We start from the raw sequence: 18,895 nt of genomic DNA on the forward strand, positions 1-18,895 counted from the left end.
TACATGAATATAATGTGTAGTGAGTGATCAGATCAAGGTAACTGTTTTATATATATATATAACTTCAGACATTTATTATTTATTTGTGTTGAGCACATTAAAATCCTCTCTACTGGTTGTTGTTGTTTTTTAGTACTTAAAGGACTTTTATTTAAAAACGTTTTAAAATTATTTTTGAAGCTTTCTGATATTTACATTCATTAATTTAATTTTACACATTTTATTGGTGCATTATAATTGTATATAGTGGTGGTATTTTTTGTTACGTATTCATGCATGATACCTGCACACTATTTAACAATAGAATTTGGCCAATAACTTTATTATTTAGCTTTTAACCTAGAATTCCTGTGAGTTAGTAATGAGAATCTTTTTTTTTTAGCAGCTTCAGATCCTAATAAACTTTTCTAAGTTCTTTGCATATATTCTTGCATGCCATGCTCACAAGAATCCCAAGACACAGACATTATTTATCATCTTCCCTTCATGTTTTAAGATATTGAGGCTTGGGGAGTTTAAGTCTTATCCCAGATCAGACAGGGGGGAAATGGCCCTATCAAGATTTGAACCCAGTTTTCCCTGATTCCACTATATACAGAATTTAGGGAGTTAATGACAATGACCCCTACCCTTTTATCATAAGAATCTCCAAACATAATACGTACACTAGCCACCATGACTCCAATTATCATTTTGTATATTTATTTTATTATATATCCATTTACCTGTTCTGCTCATTCATCAATCTTAATTTTTGATGTATTTTAATATAAACTACAGACATGATTTTACTTATAAACAGTGCAGCATGCATATCATTTAGCAGAGTTAAATGTATGTTCTATGTCTTTTTTTTTCCTGTAGGTACAGATGAACCAGTCTTTACCATTCTGTGAGTTTTCAATAATGCATATCTGTGTGTAATGTAAATCCCTGTTAATACATAGAATGTCACCGTCTCTGCAGGTAGCTCCCTCCTGCCCCTTTCTGGGTGATCCCTCACAGCCTGGAGGGATCCACTCTTCAGATATATTTATATTTTTTAACCAGGCTAGTTTTGCTTCTTCTAGAAATTTATGCACATGGATTTGATACTGGGGATTGAAACCGGAGGTACTTAACCACTGAGTCACATACCTAGCCCTTTTTATTTTTTATTTTGAGACAGGGTCTCATTGAGTTGCTGAGGCTGACTTTGAAGCTGTGATCCTCCTGCCTCAACCTCCCAAGCTGCTTGGATTATAGGCGTGTGCCACCACACCCAGCTATGCACATGGATTCTTAGCAGGTGTACTCTCTTGGGTAAGGTTTCATTCTTTCGGCATAATGATTTGAAATAGTGATTAATTCATGTCGTGTTTGTGTCAGTAGTTTGTTTGTTTTTATTGCTGAGTAGCATTCCACTGTTTGTAATACAGTTTGTCCATTTCCCGTTGCTACACACCCTAAACTGTTTTTAGTTTTTGGATACATATTATAATGCTGTTACAAACATTTTAATACATAACTAATATGTAAATGTGTGTATAAATACATTTTTTCTTTATTTTTATATTTTTTCCATATATATATTTATTTAATGGAAAATAACATAAATGTGTTTATAGGGGAGGGGGAGGAGGAAGGGGATGGTTGTCCTGGCCTCTGGGGATAGCCCATGGCTATCTCCTCTTGGACCTGTTTCTTAGATCCTCACAGAATCTGAGCACCCTGTGGCTGCTCCTTGATTCTTACTGGAAGAGTCTTGACTCCTGACCTTCCTCTGTCAATCTGAAGTCTGGATGGATGGGGTGGTAGAACCCGGACTGGTCCATCTGTTTAGGCTCTTGATGTTCTGGAGGGACATCAGTGAGGGACACAGTAGTGGCTCCCACTGGGCAGTGGGGAAGAAGCTCTCAACATAACTGGGCCACTCATCATGGAGATGATTAAGACCTCACCTTGGGAGAACCCCTGCGAGTCCTTCCAAGCCTGAGGACGTGTCCTGGAGGATGGTCTGGGGCTGATCCCTCTGTTGTTTTTGCTGAAGCTACTGGAACGGAGCGGAGCTCCTTTGCTGGCAAACCTGTAGGGAGAGTCAGGAGCAGGGGCGGACCCACAGATTGCTTCTGTCCAAGTTTAGATCTCAAGATTATATGTTGAATTGATAAAAGAAAGTCTGATTTTCTAAAATAGCTCTTGCTTGATTGGGTGTGGCAGGAAGATTTGTCCTGCAGATCCTCGTGCTTGTCCTCCTAACCTCCTGTTTTCAGGTGAGGACAGGCTTATTAATCAGTGCCTTTCCTGCTAGACTCTCAAAACAGGGCTTTTGTTACTTTTAAACTCTTTGCTTATTGATTTTAAAAACCAATTTTACTGGGATATAATGTTCACGCAAAAAATGCATCCATTTTAAGTGTACCTTCTGGCAACTTTTGACACATGGAGACACCTAAATGATAAACACCTCAATCAAGATAGAAAAGTCAGGGCTGGGGATGTGGCTCAAGCGGTAGCGCGCTCGCCTGGCATGCATGCGGCCCGGGTTCAATCCTCAGCACCACATACCAACAAAGATGTTGTGTCCGCCGAGAACTAAAAAATAAATATTAAAAAAAAAAGATAGCAAAGTCAATCTCATAGACCAGTCTCAGCCCCAGAAAGTCACTGATTTGCTTTCTTTCATTATAGATTGGACTTGTCTTTCAAGAGTTTCACACAGTGGTACTATGTTTTATTGTATGGAGTCTTTTGCATCTGGCTTCTTTCACAGCATAATATTTTTATTGGATTTGTTTATATAATTCAGTATCCAAAGTTCATCCCTGTTTATTTTAGGAGAGTGTTCAAATGTGCATATTTCTGTTAATTTGTGAACAGGTAATACAGACACATGCTTCAAGATTTAAAAAGCACCCAAGCCTTTCCCACCTCATTTCTTAACCAGTTTCTCCTCTCAGGCACCCACTATTATAACTTCTTGTGTGTTCTTTTATGCATTTAGAAACAGATGTGTATGTGAGATCCTCCAGTCCTTTAGAAACTATGTCTAATTTTGGATGTGTGTGAGTACAATTTTAGAAGTGCCATTGCTGGATTAAAGGGCTGGGATACCGCTCTGCCCAGCTCAGGTCAGGAACTGAGGAAATGCTCTGAACAGAAACATCATTAATCCCAAGCCCCACCCATCACCTGTCAACAAGCAATTGCCGCAAGTCCCTAGGCTATGGGACTGAAAGCAGGTTAACTTGAGATTCTGCCAAATTGCCCTTTGTAATATAGGCCTCCCAAAATGAAAAAAAAAATTTTGGGGAAAAATTTTGAATATCAAAAAACCCTGAAAGAACACTATAATGAGCACTTGCATTGTATAGACTTGATGGTGACCAAAGTCAACTGGTTTGAAGAGGACAGAGATATCAAGTCTGAAGAAAAAAGCAAACCAGCAAGATTGTCACTTTGCCCACAGTGGCTTCACGCCTTATGAACTCTAAGGGAACCTGCTTCCAGTCCCACAGCCTTTGGATCTGTTGCAGGTGCTTGCTGATAGGGGACAAGTTGAGTCTTGGAGTTTATGATGTTTCCATTCAGAGCAGTTTGTAGGTTCCTGACCCAAGCTGGGTGTGGGTCTGGCTCCCAGGAGCCTTGACACTAGCACAGGTAACGGCCTGTCTGACCTGAGCAGTGGTCTATGTGAGTGTATGGTTCTTACATAGCATTAACATTACTACTTGTATTTGCAGATTTCTCTGATTTGTCAATGTCCACCCCTCCTCCTCACCTCTAGCAACATCATGCAGGCAGGGATCACATCTGTTGAGTGCACCATTCTGTTCTAACAGAGGTTGGCCCTTGGTGGGAGCAGCTAAACATCTGTGTAACACATGAGGCACTCTCATAACATAAGTGTGTAGTTTGTAGTTAGAACTGGGAACAAATTCTATTTATGTCTGATGGCTTATTTAACCTCTCTGGGCTGCTTTTATCTGAAAAACAGGTATAACAACGTCACTATCACCTTCTGGAGCTGTCAGGCATCTTTGGAAGGTGCCAAGTGGAGAGGTGGAGAGCAGGTGCCTGAGCCTGGCAACTATCACAGACTCATCTTAGATGTGAAGTGGCTGAACACACTTGATCACGGGCAGCCTGTTGTCCTGGTGACCAACGACAGCTGGCCTCACTCTTTGGGGTCAGGCTGGGCTGGAGGTGAGGGCCCAGTGTCCTCCTGCCCCAGGAGGTGAGGGTGATGCTGGAGCTGGGCGTTGAGGAGGTCACCGTGCCATTTGACAGCTGCCACCAAGACCTTGGGTCGGGGGACAGCTCTAGGGCACCTCAGCTGCTGGTCTCTCCTGGGCAGCAGAGGCAAGCTGTGGGGAGCCATGGGAACAGGGGAGGGTGGGGAGCCAGGTGGTCCTAGGAAGCAGCAGCCTGGCTGGCAGGAGGGAAGGGGACTGAGGAGAATGTCAGGGCTCTGGAGGGGATAGAGTTTCGGCTGCCTCCAGCTGCCCCTAAGCCGCCTCTGCTGTTTTCCAGAGGGACCCAATTACCACCCTCTTGTGGAGCCAGGGCCACTGGAGATCTCGAGGAGATAGGAGGCAGGGCAGCGGGGGGCCTTTGAAGCTCCCCTAACCATACACCTGTTTCTGGTCATCTGAGATTTGAGGCCTTGCTCGGGGAAAACATTAGAACTTCTGATCATAGTCCCTCAAGACTCCAGGGAACCTCAGGCTTTTGAATTACTCTCCTAAGTGCTCTTCATCACCAGCTTGTGAGCTGCCTGGTCAAGGTTTGATGGCTTGTTGGCACAGACAGTGACCCTGATGTCCAGGGAGGAAAGCCAGTTGGCTGTAGTTGCCTGGTTAGTAAATGATCCAGGACTTCTGTATCCACAGCGCCTCTTCCTGTGCCGCTCGATCAGCCAGTCAGTGCACAGCTAGGCTCTCCAGCTTGCCATAGGCCCCACCATGCCCTATTGTGTCCCATCAAGCCTTTATCCCTCATTTACGTGACCTGCCTGGCCCTTGAAAATGTTTGAGTAGCAACCTCTGCCCAGAGTGCCAGCCATGCCTAGCTTTGTCCTGGGTACTATGCAGGTACAGGGGAGGGTGGAGTGTTCTCTGCTCCCCAGAAGCGAATGGCCAGACATATCCTCCAAAAGAGCAGTCTGCAGTGCCGGGTGCACCTTTGAGAGGCCGTGAGATGCCTGGCCTGAGGGTGCTAAGCTGGGCTTTTGGTTGAGGGACCAGAGGACATTCCTGTGGGAGCTTATGATAGAAAGGTTTTTTTCTGCTTCCCAGGAAAAGGAGGAAAGGAGGTCATTGGAGTTTCATGGGATGCAGGGAGGACCTTATTGTGTAGAGGTTAAGGGGCTCGGAATCCATTCGCACCATGAATGTCCACTGAGGACCTGCTAAGTGTCGGAGAACTGCTGGGTACCTGGTGCCCCTTATCTAATTCCATCCTCCTTACGGCCATGAAGGTAGATAGCTCCCCTTTTACAGATGTGCAGATACCTCCCCTTTTACAGATGTGCAGATAACCTCTCCTTTTACAGATGTGCAAGAGTCAGTTTACAGAAGAGGGAGATTGAAGTTAACGACTGGCTTGAGCCCCGTCTGGCTCTGGAGTTCATGCTTTTCCCACACAGAAGACTTCTGAGGAAGAGGGAAGGGTGAGTTGTGGGTTCATCGGGGGACAGATGAGACCTCAGGAGGCACTGGAGGTGGCAGGAACCACACAGACAAAGCCAGGGAGGGAGGATGAGGTGGACTGCACACAGCAGTGAGGGAGGGAGGGGTCTGGTTGATGCAGAACTTCCTGCTCAGGCCCAGCACCTCCCTCAGGGACCATGTTTGGTCCACTCAGTGGCCAAGCAGCCGTCTGACCTGTCTTCCCCAACGTGCTAAACTCGCCTCTAGCTGGCCCTGGCTGTAGACTTCATGCCTTTACCAGGCTCTTTTCTAGGATCCCACCTTGGCTCTTGCTGTCTCCCCTTCCTGTCTGTCATCCTCTATCCTCTCTACCTTTCCAGATTTTGCTCATCCTTTCATTGTCCTGTCCACTGGAAATTTTACCTCCTCCTAGGACCACTCTAGTTTTTGGTTGAGGGTCCCTGGACTCCTTTCCCAATTCTGTCTCATCTCCCTGTTTTTTAAGCTCCTTGTGTTGAAGCCTGGGCCACCAATCCCATCCAATCTGCAGCCTCCCAGGCACCGTGAGCAGTGGTGACTGTTGACGAAGCATTTGCCGTGGCTGAGCAGGGGCCAAGCCCTCCATGTGCATTTCCTGATTTGGACCTCACAGCAGCTGTCCAGGCACCATGGAGGCAACTGTTCCCTTCTCAAGGTGGGACAACTAGCTAGAGTGTGGTGGTGCAGTGGTGCACACCTACAATCCCAGTAGCTTGGGAGGCTGAGACAGGAAGATTGCGAGTTCAAAGCCAGCCTCAGCAAAAGCAAGGCCCTAAGCAACTCAGTGAGACCCTGTCTCTACATAAAAATACAAAATAGGGCTGGGGATGTGCTCAGTGGTTGAGTGCCCCTGAGTTCAATCTTGGTTATCTCCCCATCCCCCTGCAAAAAAAGGTGAGACAACTAGAGACTGAGATGAATAGTCTTCCCAGAGGTGGAGTCCACTGTGGCTTGGTCTCACTCCAGAGCCCATGCTGTCTATCCCTCTGCTGGCCTCTAGCATCTGTGAAGCTAGGGCCAGCCCTGGATCTGGACAGGCCCCAGGTGTAAAGGTGACTCCAACATGGTCCCTGCTCTCAGGTACCCACATTAAGAGATGGGAAAGTGGGGAGTGGCTGACTCTTCCCAGATGCCTATTAGCCCACTCCTCCTGCTTTTCTGTGTGTGTGTGTGTGTGTTTTCCCACAAATCCAGCTCTTCCTTTGATCAGTTTCCACTTGGAGAACGAGTTGGGTGACCATAGCTTGCTGGGGTTCTCACCTTCTGGCCCAACTGGGGGGATGAGGGGCATTTGGGGCTCCTTTGCCAACCCCAGCTGATGATAGCTAAGGTTTGTGGCCCCCACTGAGGCCTTCCACCCCCCACCTGCCTAGGTGGGAGGAAGCAGCCTGGAAAGCAGGGGGCAAGGGAGGAATGCAGCGTCCAGCCAGCTCCTGACAGGGCATCTCTGGAGGCCTCTCAGCTTCTCCAGGCCACAGCTCTGCTGGGGAAGCTGGGGATTAGGAGCCTAATTCCACCGAAAATCCTGTTTTTCTTAGGCTCACACAGACTGCTTTTTAGGAAAGGCCCCTAATCAGCCTGAGTCAACAGCTCCATTTATTTGGACACGTGATGGAATGGAACGGGCTGCTGCCGCTGTGTTTTCACACCGCATATCTGGCCCGCCCTTCCAGGATGGCATCAGGATGGAGGTGCCACCTGGACCTGGGAGTCCAGCCCATGGGGGCTCCCACAGAGCCAGGAGGGAGGCCACAGTTCTGCTGGCCAGGCAGGAGTGGCTCTGTCTCTTGAATTTTGAAACATGAAAGTGACCCCCCCCAAGTGTCCACATGGTCAGCTTCCTCTCCCGTTAGTGTTTTTTTTTGAATCAAAATAAAGAAGGATTAGGGATCCTTTGACCAAACTTTCTCGTCTGTTCCCCATCAGAATCAAAGGAGACTTCTGCAAGGGGCTTTTGATGGTGACAGACCCTTTGCCACATCCATTGGTACCCAGGACATGGAGAGAGAGAGAAAAAAAAAACAATATTTACTATTAAGCATTTGGGGAAGTACTACTTACACTGAGCCCATCATAACACACACACACACTCTCTCTCTCTCTCTCTCTCTCTCTCTCTCTCTCTCTCTCTCTCTCTTTCTCTCTCTCTTTGCGTATTCTCTTTCTCCTGGTATAATGCCATCCTTCTCTGCCTGGTGAAAGTGGGAACCTACCTTCCTGTCTCCTATAATCCATCGCCCCCTTATTCTCTTCCTTCTCCCAACTTTGGTATTTATCTTTCTGTATTTCCATACATTTCTCTAAATATACATTATGTATGATTTTGACTCCCCTCCCAAAAAAAACCCAACCCTTCAAGGAAGGAATTTTTAAAAATATTTATATTTTAGAAGTAGTTGGACACAATACCTTTATTTTATTTATTTATTTTTATGTGGTTGCTGAGGATTGAACCCAGAGCCTCGCATGTGCTAGAGGAGTGCTGTACCATTGTGCCACAATCCCAGTCCCTCAAGGAAGGTATTATTAGGTATCCCCATTTTACAGTTCAGTTTTATGAGGAAACTGAAGCAAAGAGAGACTCAGTAACTTGCCCAGAGTCACACAGTAGGACAGAGTGGAGCTGAGCATGGAATCCAGACTGCAGAGACCAAGGGGCAAACCCTGTCCCTCTGACACCATGCTGACCCCAGCAAGTCCTTGACTTTGGTCTTAATGAAAAAGACCAATGTAATGGGCTTCTCTCCTTCCTTTTACTCATCTCCATATGGTTCTCACTTTCCCCAAGTGGTTCAATCAGGATGGTACTCAATACCTTTGGGCCACAGGGAGCACAGGGACTGGACTTGACCTGGAACATGGCCCATTGTACTTGCTTTACTTAGACCACTTTCTACCTTGGGCACCCCAGAGCCAGATGGAAGTGAGCTCATCAGAGGTGGTGTTGCCATCATTACCCCAGGCCTGGCGGGTCACCAGGCTTCTATGGCCAACCACTGAGCTCTTAACGGAGGGTTCTTTTTTTTTTTTTGTCAAATAAGAGTTTTGGGGACACCCAGCACTCGCAGGAGTCTGAGAAGGCAGCAGTCCTTGTTCACGTGTGTCTGGGAGAGAAGTCCAGTGGGAGGAAGACTGAATGCCTCCCTTTCCATCCTGAGGGTCTTTGACAGGAACTGCTGTGCATGTGTAAAATACTAAAATTAACTCTTGCAATTGTTATAGGCTGGCGAAGGGGAGGATTGAGAGAGGCGGGAGTCAAAGGCATTGCTAGATGGATTGAAAAAACAAATTCCAGTGCTGGGCCTGGAAGCTTCTTAAAAAGGTAATGGGACCTTTCTTCCTGTTGAACTTTCAAACCCTCTGACCCTCTACTTTCTGCTCTGGAGTTTATCAGGGATACCGGGGGCCAGGAGGATAGCGGGACTAAAGTTACTGGGACAAAGCTGGAAGCAGGTCAGCGCTCCACAGGGGAGTCCCAAGGGCCTGCAGGCAGCCACTGCCACCAAGGACTTCTAAGGCCAAGAAAGGGAAGCCTCAAAACCAAACATCGCTGCACAGTCCCAGGCAAATGTGTTCCTCATCAAGGCAGATACAAACAAAGTTTATTAAAAAGCCTTCCAAAGGGACATTCCAAATCACCAGCAGGCCTCCTTGAGGTGACTGTCCATTCTCCTGTGGACTCTTATTCCAGCCTTGTTGGAGCTTTTCAAACACCGAGTCACCAAAGTGTCCAGGAAGGAAAATAAACAGGCAGCTCAGGGTGACCCTGCTCTCAGTGCAAGCCTGCACCTCTGACACCGCAGCCGGGGGGTTGCAAGGAATGACCCAGGGACCAAACACAAACAGGGCAGGGAGGTCTCTTGGCCTGGGGGGTTTGTGCCCCAGCTTCTTTGTGCCCTAATGAGAGCCCACCAGGCAGAGGAAGGGCCCCTGTGGTTGCAAAACTGGTGTCTTGATATAGTAGAGTGAGCTTTGGACTAGAAAAATCCTGTCTTCTGCATTCTGGGAGGAACAGAGGGCCTTGCCTCAGACTAACTGGAAACGCTCTCATCTGTAAAACTGGTGATTTCCTCAGGATCTGGGGGGTGGGTTGCTCTGGCTAGCAGAGGGATTGGGTATCTCAGACTGGCCCATGTGTTTCCCAGAGCATGCTGGGGTACCCTGTGGATCCCTAGGATCTTGAAGAGCACAGTGTAACACTGTCTTCTTGGGGTTTCAACTAAGATTTTGATTTTAAAATAATCTGAGTATCCAAGTGGACCAGTGAGCTAATACAAAGGCAGGAAGTGTTCTGCCTTTAGAGTCAAAGAGGCCTGGGTTGCCGTGGCCTCTTCTGTCACCGTGGGCATCTTCCTGGCCTGAAATCCTAGGTGGCTATGATGACTGTCTCACACTATTGGTGTTAGCATCTGTGTTAAAGCCTAAGTTGTTAGCAGACCTTGACCCGTACACTGTGCTTAATAAGTTGTAGCTACTGTTACTTTTATTGTTGAACTTGTCCTCTGCACCAGTCCAGGGAGGCATAGGGATGTTCAAAAAATAAAGAAGAGAGGAAGGAAAAAAAGAGGGAGCCCTTGGGAGGTAAGAGGACCTTGGGTGCTGATAAAACATTACATCCATAACTGTTTATCCAGAGCTTTCTGTGACCTGGTGTTGCACATGGAGATTACAAGTCCCTCTTGTGATAGTCACACACAACTGCAGGTTAAGGGGAGGGAAATGAAGGCCAGGAAGCTTCAGCAATGGCCCAGGTCCCAAGGCCCGAAAGAGGAGGATCTGAGTCAGAAACTGTCTGATGCCAATATTTGGGCTCTCAGACCCCTTAAGGCCCTCTTCTCAATCCATCCCCTTTTCTCCATCTGCCTCATCCATGCCCAGGGCCCAACTCCAAAATTTCTATTTTTAGCCCAGAAGGCCCCTGGGAACCTCAAACCTACTTGCAAAGTGGCTTACCTGATACTTCCCTTGGATGATGCTGAGACACCCAGGGCTTCACATGCCCAAGACCATACTCATGAACCACCACCACCCCAACCTGGTCCTTCTGGTGAATGGTATCGGGAAGCAAGCTTGATGTCCTTTTCACTCATGCCATGTCCATCACCCTAGCTCTCAGCACCTGTCCTCCTGGTACCATCAAAGACTTGCCCACCTCCATTGCCACCACTCTAGCTAATTTATTCTTTTTATTTTTTGGTAGTTTATTCTTGCTTACATGACTATTTGATTGGTGTCTGCCTCCCCCAATAGCTTCTACTCTGTGTAACGGCAGGGATTAACTTTTATTTTTAATTTTTGTATTTTCAGCAAAATACAAATATTTCCTGGTCCTCAGGAAATATTTGTTGACTCTCTGAGTAGCTAACTTTGTTTAAAACTTTTTATCCATTTTGAGTACTATTGATATGATACAATGACTGTCCCTTATAGGCTGCTGCTTTCTAAGCTGAAATCCAGAGTTGTGTGCTCCAGTGACTGTGCATTCCATGAGGTCTGGGGGCACACAGGTCTTGCCTACGGAGGCTGGACAAAGGATTTGAGAAACACTGGGATGAGACCCAGCCACAGCACAGGACAGGCGAACGCACACACATTTATACCCATTCTTGGTCAGTTCTCACCTGCTTACTTGGCAGATATTATCTTTACTTGGAGACTCAATTGAGAACTCCATCCCTCACTCCTTCTCCTATAATGTAACTAATACAAAGAAAAGCTATTTTGTTGTTGTCTGGTTTTCAGCTAAAAGGAGTGTCAAAATAGCAATTTTATCAGCAGCCCTTTGAAAATGTTTCTCTTGATTGTAGCAATTCACAAGGAGAGACAGGATGAGTCCAATCCCATTCGTGTGTGTATGTGTGTGTGTGTAGCGAGATTGAACTCAGGGGTACTCAACCACTGAGCCACATCCCCAGCCCTATTTTGTATTTTATTTAGAGCAGAGTCTCATTGAGTTGCTTAGCTCCTCGCTGTTGCTGAGGCTGGCTTTGAACTCGCAATCCTCCTGCTTCAGCCTCCCAAACCGCTGGGATTACAGGCATGCACCACTGCACCTGGCTACCCTTGTTCTTGATATGGGCTGTTGCCTGAGGTGACAGATTGTGTTACCTCTGGACCAGGGCATTCATAGGTAGCTGGTAAGATCAAGTCAATGTCACATCATGCTGCCCCTGTCATCAGGACATTGCCCAGTTCTCCCTTATCACCTGTTCTGGTGAAAAGCAGCTAAAATGGTGAGAAGACTTGGCCTTCCCATTCCCCACCCTCACCTGCCTGGGCCTTCATGGGAGCTTAGGATTTCCTTGGTGGGGGGCAAAGATATGAGGAGGAAATTGTTGTAAATGAAGTACTGGGGTCAGAGAGACTAAGCTTACTTCCTAGATCCACTACTGGGCTGAGAACTTAATGCAATATTAAGGAGCCTCAGTTTTCTCACCTGTAACATGGGAATCATAATAGTAGTTCTGTTACTTGCATAAGGTTTTGTGAGGTGGATTCAGTGAGGTAATACATATAGAGCTCTAAGCACAGTGCCTAGCAACAGGAGATGCACACTATAATACCAGCTTATGGAATGAAAGGAGGGTGGAAATGTCCCTGCTCCTGGATCTGGGCTCTGGGGAGACGTTGGCAGACACTGGGTGTAAGTTCTCATGCCTTCCTAGTTCTCCACTCCTTTGGATCCAACTGTGCGAAATACAGACTGCTACCCTTTACTGCCATATTCCTAAATAGAACCTGGATTCAAAACCCCAGGTATTGTGCAGATTAAATCAGAACACCTAACATAGGTCACAATGTCACTCACCTTATTTGCATATGTATCATAAATCACAGTTAATTTTGTTGTGTCTTTTCCTAACCATTTTAAAAAAGTATATTCTTTGGGGCTCTTAATCCACCAGAGAGTCATTTAAAAGTGGGGGTGGTGGTCATAAATTATTCCTGGGCACCACATAGTAAACAAGAGCAGGAGGCCATACTCTTAGGCTCATCCCCAGTGAGGACAGGAAAGCTGTTGCAGCCTCAGCATCAGCTGTGAAGAGGTTCTGGTGTCCAGCTGGTCCCAGGGCCGCTGGTGTGACCATCACTGGGGGGATTCCAGCTGCCTGAGAAGCCCAGGCTAGGCCTGACTTAGAGGAGCTCTGCCCGTGTGTGGCTACTTCTTAGGCTGCCATCTTGTGGCAGTTGCTCTGAGGAGTCCTAACTTCTCCAAAGGCATGGCTCCCCTGTGCGATAGGTAGCACTTGCATATCGTGGCACATGGGGCTCTAAGTCCTAACTCAGATCAGTGAATGAATGAGATGATCTTTGGATGGGGCCTCCTCCAAGTGGGATGCTCAGGCCAGCAGTGTTGGCCGATGTCCTGGTGATATGTCTGGGGCAGTGTGGTGTCAGGGCCTTGGAAAAGGCTGCTGTTTATGGAGGGCTTGCCGTGTGCCCAATGAGGCCATGACCTTCTCATAGATTAATCCATCTAATCCTAACAACTATCTGAGCTGGGCCCTGCTATTGCCCCATTTTGTAGGTGAAGAAACCAAGGGATGGAGAGATTGAGGCACATACCCAAGCTGGGGAGCTACTATGTGGTAGAGCTGGGACTCGGGGTCCTTCTGACCGTAAGGCCCATGGCTAAACCCCCATTTACAGCCCTGGGGGACTGTGGAGCCACAAGGACCTGGGAGCCTGTCCTGGCTTAACCACTTGGGTTACTGGAGCTTGACCACCATTTCCCCATATGCAAAATGGAGCTGCCTCCCAAGGTCATTGCAAAGACCAAGTGAGATCATCACTGCCTGCAGGACAGTGTCTGGCACAGGTGAGGGCTCAGTAATATGCATTTCATCCCCATCTCACCTGGTTTAGGAGGGGGGAATAAATGAGAGCAGCCACAGCCTCCTCCCCTTCCCTTGGGCTCCACTGAACCTTCTATACTAACATCAGGAGGTCCTTGGCCCCTGGCAGTAGGATGCACTTCTCAGTCAATCATCTCGACTGCCTGGGAAAGGCTTATACTCCTGAGTAGAATTTAGACCTTGATTCTAGTCCCAACTCAACTCTGAGACTTGTCTGACTTCTGTCTCTCTGAGCCTCAGTTTCCTCATCAGTAAATTGGTCTGTGTATAGAACTAATGGGCATATGTGGTACATGTGCAGCCGCTTCCCGCTTCTGCACCCACCGTAGACCGTGATTAATCAGTTGCAGCATCTTCGTCAGTGATCCTGAATGTGGCTACAGAGCCCTCCCCCACACATGGAGGCAATCACTGTCAACTGCTTAGAGTTGAAATGCCAATTAGAACCTCTTGGATATTCTTGGAACCATTAGTTGTTCAAGAACACTCTTAGCTCTGCCATTCTGGCTCTAATACCAGAGTCTTCTGTGCCCTTCAGGTAGAGCAAAGAGCATGGGTCTGTAATGAGGGGGAGTTGATCCTAGCACATCAAGCAGCTGTGTGACTTTGGACAGGTTACCTACACTCTCTGAGCCCTATTGGTTAGTTTGTAAAAAGAAAGTCCTACCACATGCTCTTTCTGGGGGCATTGTTGTGAAACTAAAATCACTATAATTTTCTGGCAGGCAGGATCTGGCCTCCTATCAAGACTTCACTCTCTGTGCTTAGAATAGCTCCAGATCAGACCCTCCTTGGATTTTGGTTGAATTGAAGCACAGTTAGAAAATTAAATCTGTATAAATGGAAGGAGATATAACCCAGTGTGATACATCTCTGGAGAAGGGATTCTTTATGTATGCAGCACAGGGCTGGTCAGAGGAGACCTGGCAGCTTCACTCCAGGGAGCAGATCCAGGATGGGTGGCGGGGAGAACCCAGGAATCCCCAACTTTAGGAAGCTCTTTGAAGAATTCTGCTGTAGATGATCTGGCATCCAGTCCGTGGGAAACCTGGCTGCAGGGTCGGGAGGCTGTAAGTGGAGGTCCACATAGACAGAGGCCCCTGTGTGTTGCTGATTGCTCTCCAGGAGTTGGGCCCAGCAGCATTTTGGAGCCTCTGTATCAGGGAGGGAGTCATAGGGAGGGTTGATTGTGCCTTCTGCTCTGTGCCTGGTGAGCTGCCCGAGATCCCAGTCCTCAGGTGACCCATACTCTTAGATTTCTATGCTTTTGACTTGTGAGGCCCAGCTCAGAAAGCAGCCAGGGCAGGGCACACCACCTTGTGCCCCAGGTCGAATGGCAGTGTTGGGACTAGGGTGCCCATGCTGCTCATCCTATGTCCTCTCCCCAGCTCCAACCCTGAGATTCACACCAGGATGTTTGAGGAGGGGCAGCCATGAATAGACTGAGGTAGTGGTTGTTGGTGTGTGTGTGTGGGGTGGGGGGGTGGGGGTGGGGCAGGAGAGATATTAAGATTTCTGATGATTCAACTGTCTACATACTGCTCAAAACAACTGAGTAGAAAATGAAAAACAAATGTAATATTTAGTTTTGTTTTTTTTCCCCCTCTGCATGTTGGGAAACACGGAGATCTTTTCAGTCACCCATGTGTTAGATGGGCATTGAAATGTTTCACCTTAGGCTTTTTTTGATATCGGGGTTTGAACTCGGGGTGCTTAACCACAGAGCCACATCCCCAGTTCTTTTTATTTATTTATTTATTTTTATTTTGAGACAGGGTCTTGCTGAGTTGCTTAGGGCCTCACTAAGTTGCTGAGGCTGGCTTTGAACTTCTAATCCTCCTGCCTCAACCTCCTGAGCAGCTGGGATTACAGAAGTGCACCACCATGTCTGGCCTTACCTTAGGTTTTGATGTTTGATAACACAGCTGGTGACCACTGATGAAGGCCATGTTTGGATGGCATTTTCTTTCTTTTTTTTTTTTTTAAAATTTTTTAGTTGTAGATGGACACAATATCTTTATTTTTATTTATTTATTTTTTTACTTGGTGCTGAGGATTGAACCCAGAGCCTCACATGTGCAAAGCAAGCGCTCTACCACTGAGCTACAACCCCAGCACTTGGATGGTATTTTCATCCAGTTAGTGTTATCGTCATTGTCATCCATTAGCATCATCCAGGCTGAGTTCATGAGCTGTTGAGAGAGAGTTGGATTTTGAATTCACAGTGAAAATTCAAAATAAATCCAAATTTAACAAAAACCAGGGTTCTTTTTTTTCTCCCTTTCATCCCAGGGCCTTTCCCCCATAGCCAACAAGTTCTGTCAAACTCACTGGCTTCTTAGGAGGATTAAATGAGTTAATATGTGAAATGTGCTTACAAGAGTGCTGTAAATTTTTTTTTTATATAAAATAAAGTTCATTCTTTACTACTGCTACTGCTGCTGCTGCTGCTGCTGCTGCTGCTGTTGCTGCTGCTACAATCCTGACAACAAAATTCCAACTGGAGAAACGCCCTAGGTTATCCCAAGATCCTGGAGCATTATATGTTCTATAGGCATTAAAATTCCAGCCAGCTGAATGCTTGTGCTTTATAAGAGGAGACACTTAGCCCCTGTGGGGAGGCATGTGGACTTCCCCATCTTCAGAAACAGAGTTTGACAGGGCACAGCCTGATATTCCCCTGGTTATGAGACCACTCCATGGTCCACAGCCAGGGCTTCCTTATTATTATTATTATTTTTGTTTGTTTTGTAGTACTGGGGATGGAACCCAGGAGCACTTTACCATAGAGCTACATCCCCAGCCTTTTTTTTTTTTTGAGATAGTGTCTCACTCACTAAGTTGCCAAGGCTGGACTCCAACTTTTGATCTTCTGCCTCAGCTGGGATTACAGTTGTGTGCCATGATGCCCAAATGAAGTTTTTTTATTTGTTTGTTTGTTTTTTTGGTACCAGGGATGCTTAACCACTGAGCAACATCCTCAGCTCTTTTTTTTTTTAAGAGAGAGTGAGAGAGGGAGAGAGAGAGAGAGAGAATTTTTTTTAATATTTATTTTTCAGTTTTCGGCGGACACAACATCTTTGTTTGTATGTGGTGCTGAGGATCGAACCCGGGCCGCAAGCATGCCAGGTGAGCGCGCTACCGCTTGAGCCACATCCCCAGGCCCCCAGCTCTTTTTTTATACTTTATTAGAGACAGGGTCTCACTGAGTTGCTTAGGGCCTCGCTGAGTTGCTGAGGCTAACTTTGAACTTGTGATCCTCCTGCCTCAGCCTCTGGAGCCACTGGGATTATAGGCATGCACCACTGAGCCTGGTTGGAGTTCTTTTTTTTAAGAGTTTTCCTTCTCCAATCAGATGGTTAACTATCTCTGCTCCAGAGATTCTTTTGTACTTTACCTTCTAAATTGCTGCACCAAATCCATCAGCAAATCCCATCACCAAATCTCGGCACATACGAGACACTGTTAAACCTGTATAGAAAATAGGAGTAAATACATCCATGCCAGAAGACTACCTTTGCTTAGTCCTAGGCTGTTAGTGATGCTCTGGAGATTCAAGATTGTTGGGCAGATGCCTTCCATAGAAGTGGATATTCTCTGGACATTGCATTCCGGGGGGGATGTGGAAGACCCTCCTGTGCTCAGCCATTCCTGCTTCATACCCAGCCTGTCAGCTCTCCATTAGTCTCCCTTTGGTCTCCTGCTGCCCTGGCCCATGCAGCCTGTCTCACAAGTGAAACCAGATGGCCAGGGTGGGCAGCAAGAGAGACCCACAAAAAGACAAGGAAAACTGAGCTCCTGGACCCACCCTCTGTCCCCAACTGCTTCTGAATCAGATCATCCATGAACAAACCCCAAATTCCTTTTATCTCCCAATCACCAAGAATCCGATCCTTTATTTAGTCCTGAAACTCGGAAACTAATCTTTTATTTATCTCTACTATAATCCCACTTCAGGCTGTGTATGGAATACACCACTTGGGAACAGACTCTAGGATTTCATAAGGACCCTCAGCCGTGGAAGCACAAGGGCTTATGAGGAAAAGTAAAACCAGGCTCAGGATGTTTTGGTTCCATGTGCGAACTGGAGGAAGAATGCGGCTCGTCTGAGCTCCTGTGCTGGAGAATGAGCCACAGGCAAGCTCCCTAATCACCAAACCACAGTAGAGGGTGGGAAAATGGGGGTTGGCGTGATGTTGGGCAGGGCAACAATTTCCCCGACTTCCTTGAATGCCAGCTTGGCCATCTATCCAGGGCAAAGAATTGTTGATGAAGAATCATTGCTGCTTAGAGTATGGGTGTTTCATTCTTTGGGGGATCAGAGCCCAAACTATATGGTCAATGTGGCCAGTGGGTACCAGGTAACACGCTCTGGCTACCTCTGCCATACCCACCCATCCTCAGCAGATGGACTCCTGGTGAAAGGAACACCTTGCCTCTGGAGGGCTTCCAGAATATCACCTCTGTTTTCTTCCACTATGTTTAATGAATTGCTCCTGAGTGTCTACTGTGTCAGGTCCAGGGCTGGTGCTGGCCATTCAGTAGTGAGCAGAGACTGTCCCTGCCCTTGTAGAGGTCATAGATCCAGTGGAGAAAATAACCAGATGCTAAATAAACATGTAACTAAAACTCTGGTGGGAGGAGGGGAAGGATGGCATGGGGCTGTAGGAGTTATGGTTTGGAAGTGAGGTGTCCCCAAAAGCTCATGTGTGAGACAATGCTTCTGGGCTTCAGCTTCATCCTGGGAGGTCTTCTTCATTTGACAGGTGGGGATAATGAGGTCCAAGAGGAGGAGGGATTTTCTCATTGTCACACAGCTTGGGAAACATGATGGCTGGTTATTCCCATTGTCCAGAGTCTCTGGGCCTGGGCCTTTTTCCTCTCTGTAAAGGCTTTTACAAAAGCTTACAGCAGTTCTCTCCTCTGAGTAGGGGGCTAAGGCCCTCCTCTCTGTCACTCAGTATTGCCTGATGGTCTCCGGGAGGGATTTGCAGGGAGTCCCAGTGCCTTTCCACCCTTAGGCAGAGGTGCCTGGCTGGAGTGTGTGTGGGGCTTCAGGGAACTGTCTTTGGGTTGGGTCTCTCTAGGCTGCTTTCTTTTTGGGCCCAAAGAGACACAGAGTTTGTTAATTCACTCAGGGTGGCAAAAAATGTTCGAGACTAGGTGGCTTATAAACAAGTTCACAGTTCTGAAGGCTGGGAAGTCTGAGATCAAAACTCCAAGCAATTCTATGCCTGGGGAGAGCCTGTTTCCTGCTTCCTAGGTGGCTTCTCACTCCATCCTCACATGGCAGAAGCAGCACTCAGGGTCTTCTTCTATAAGGGACTAGACACATTCCTGAGAGTGCCATACCATGATCTAGTCACCTCC

General features: G+C 47.0%; 1 long non-coding RNA gene across 3 annotated transcripts; it reads left to right on the forward strand.

The window, feature by feature from the left end:
• The first annotated feature begins 1,170 nt into the window (after positions 1-1,170).
• On the forward strand, positions 1,171-18,166 carry LOC120884314 (uncharacterized). Of its 3 annotated transcripts, none has more exons than XR_005726707.2 (7): positions 1,171-1,302; positions 3,977-4,216; positions 5,534-5,650; positions 6,136-6,324; positions 8,892-8,991; positions 16,585-16,654; positions 17,483-18,166. It is a non-coding gene; the product is annotated as an uncharacterized LOC120884314 (long non-coding RNA). The 3 variants fall into 3 exon arrangements; XR_013436538.1 differs by having other exon boundaries at positions 3,977-4,185; XR_005726708.2 differs by lacking the exon at positions 6,136-6,324.
• The last annotated feature ends 729 nt before the right edge of the window (positions 18,167-18,895 follow it).

This window comes from Ictidomys tridecemlineatus, chromosome 3 (assembly GCF_052094955.1).
Source record: "Ictidomys tridecemlineatus isolate mIctTri1 chromosome 3, mIctTri1.hap1, whole genome shotgun sequence".
NCBI lineage: Eukaryota > Metazoa > Chordata > Mammalia > Rodentia > Sciuridae > Ictidomys > Ictidomys tridecemlineatus.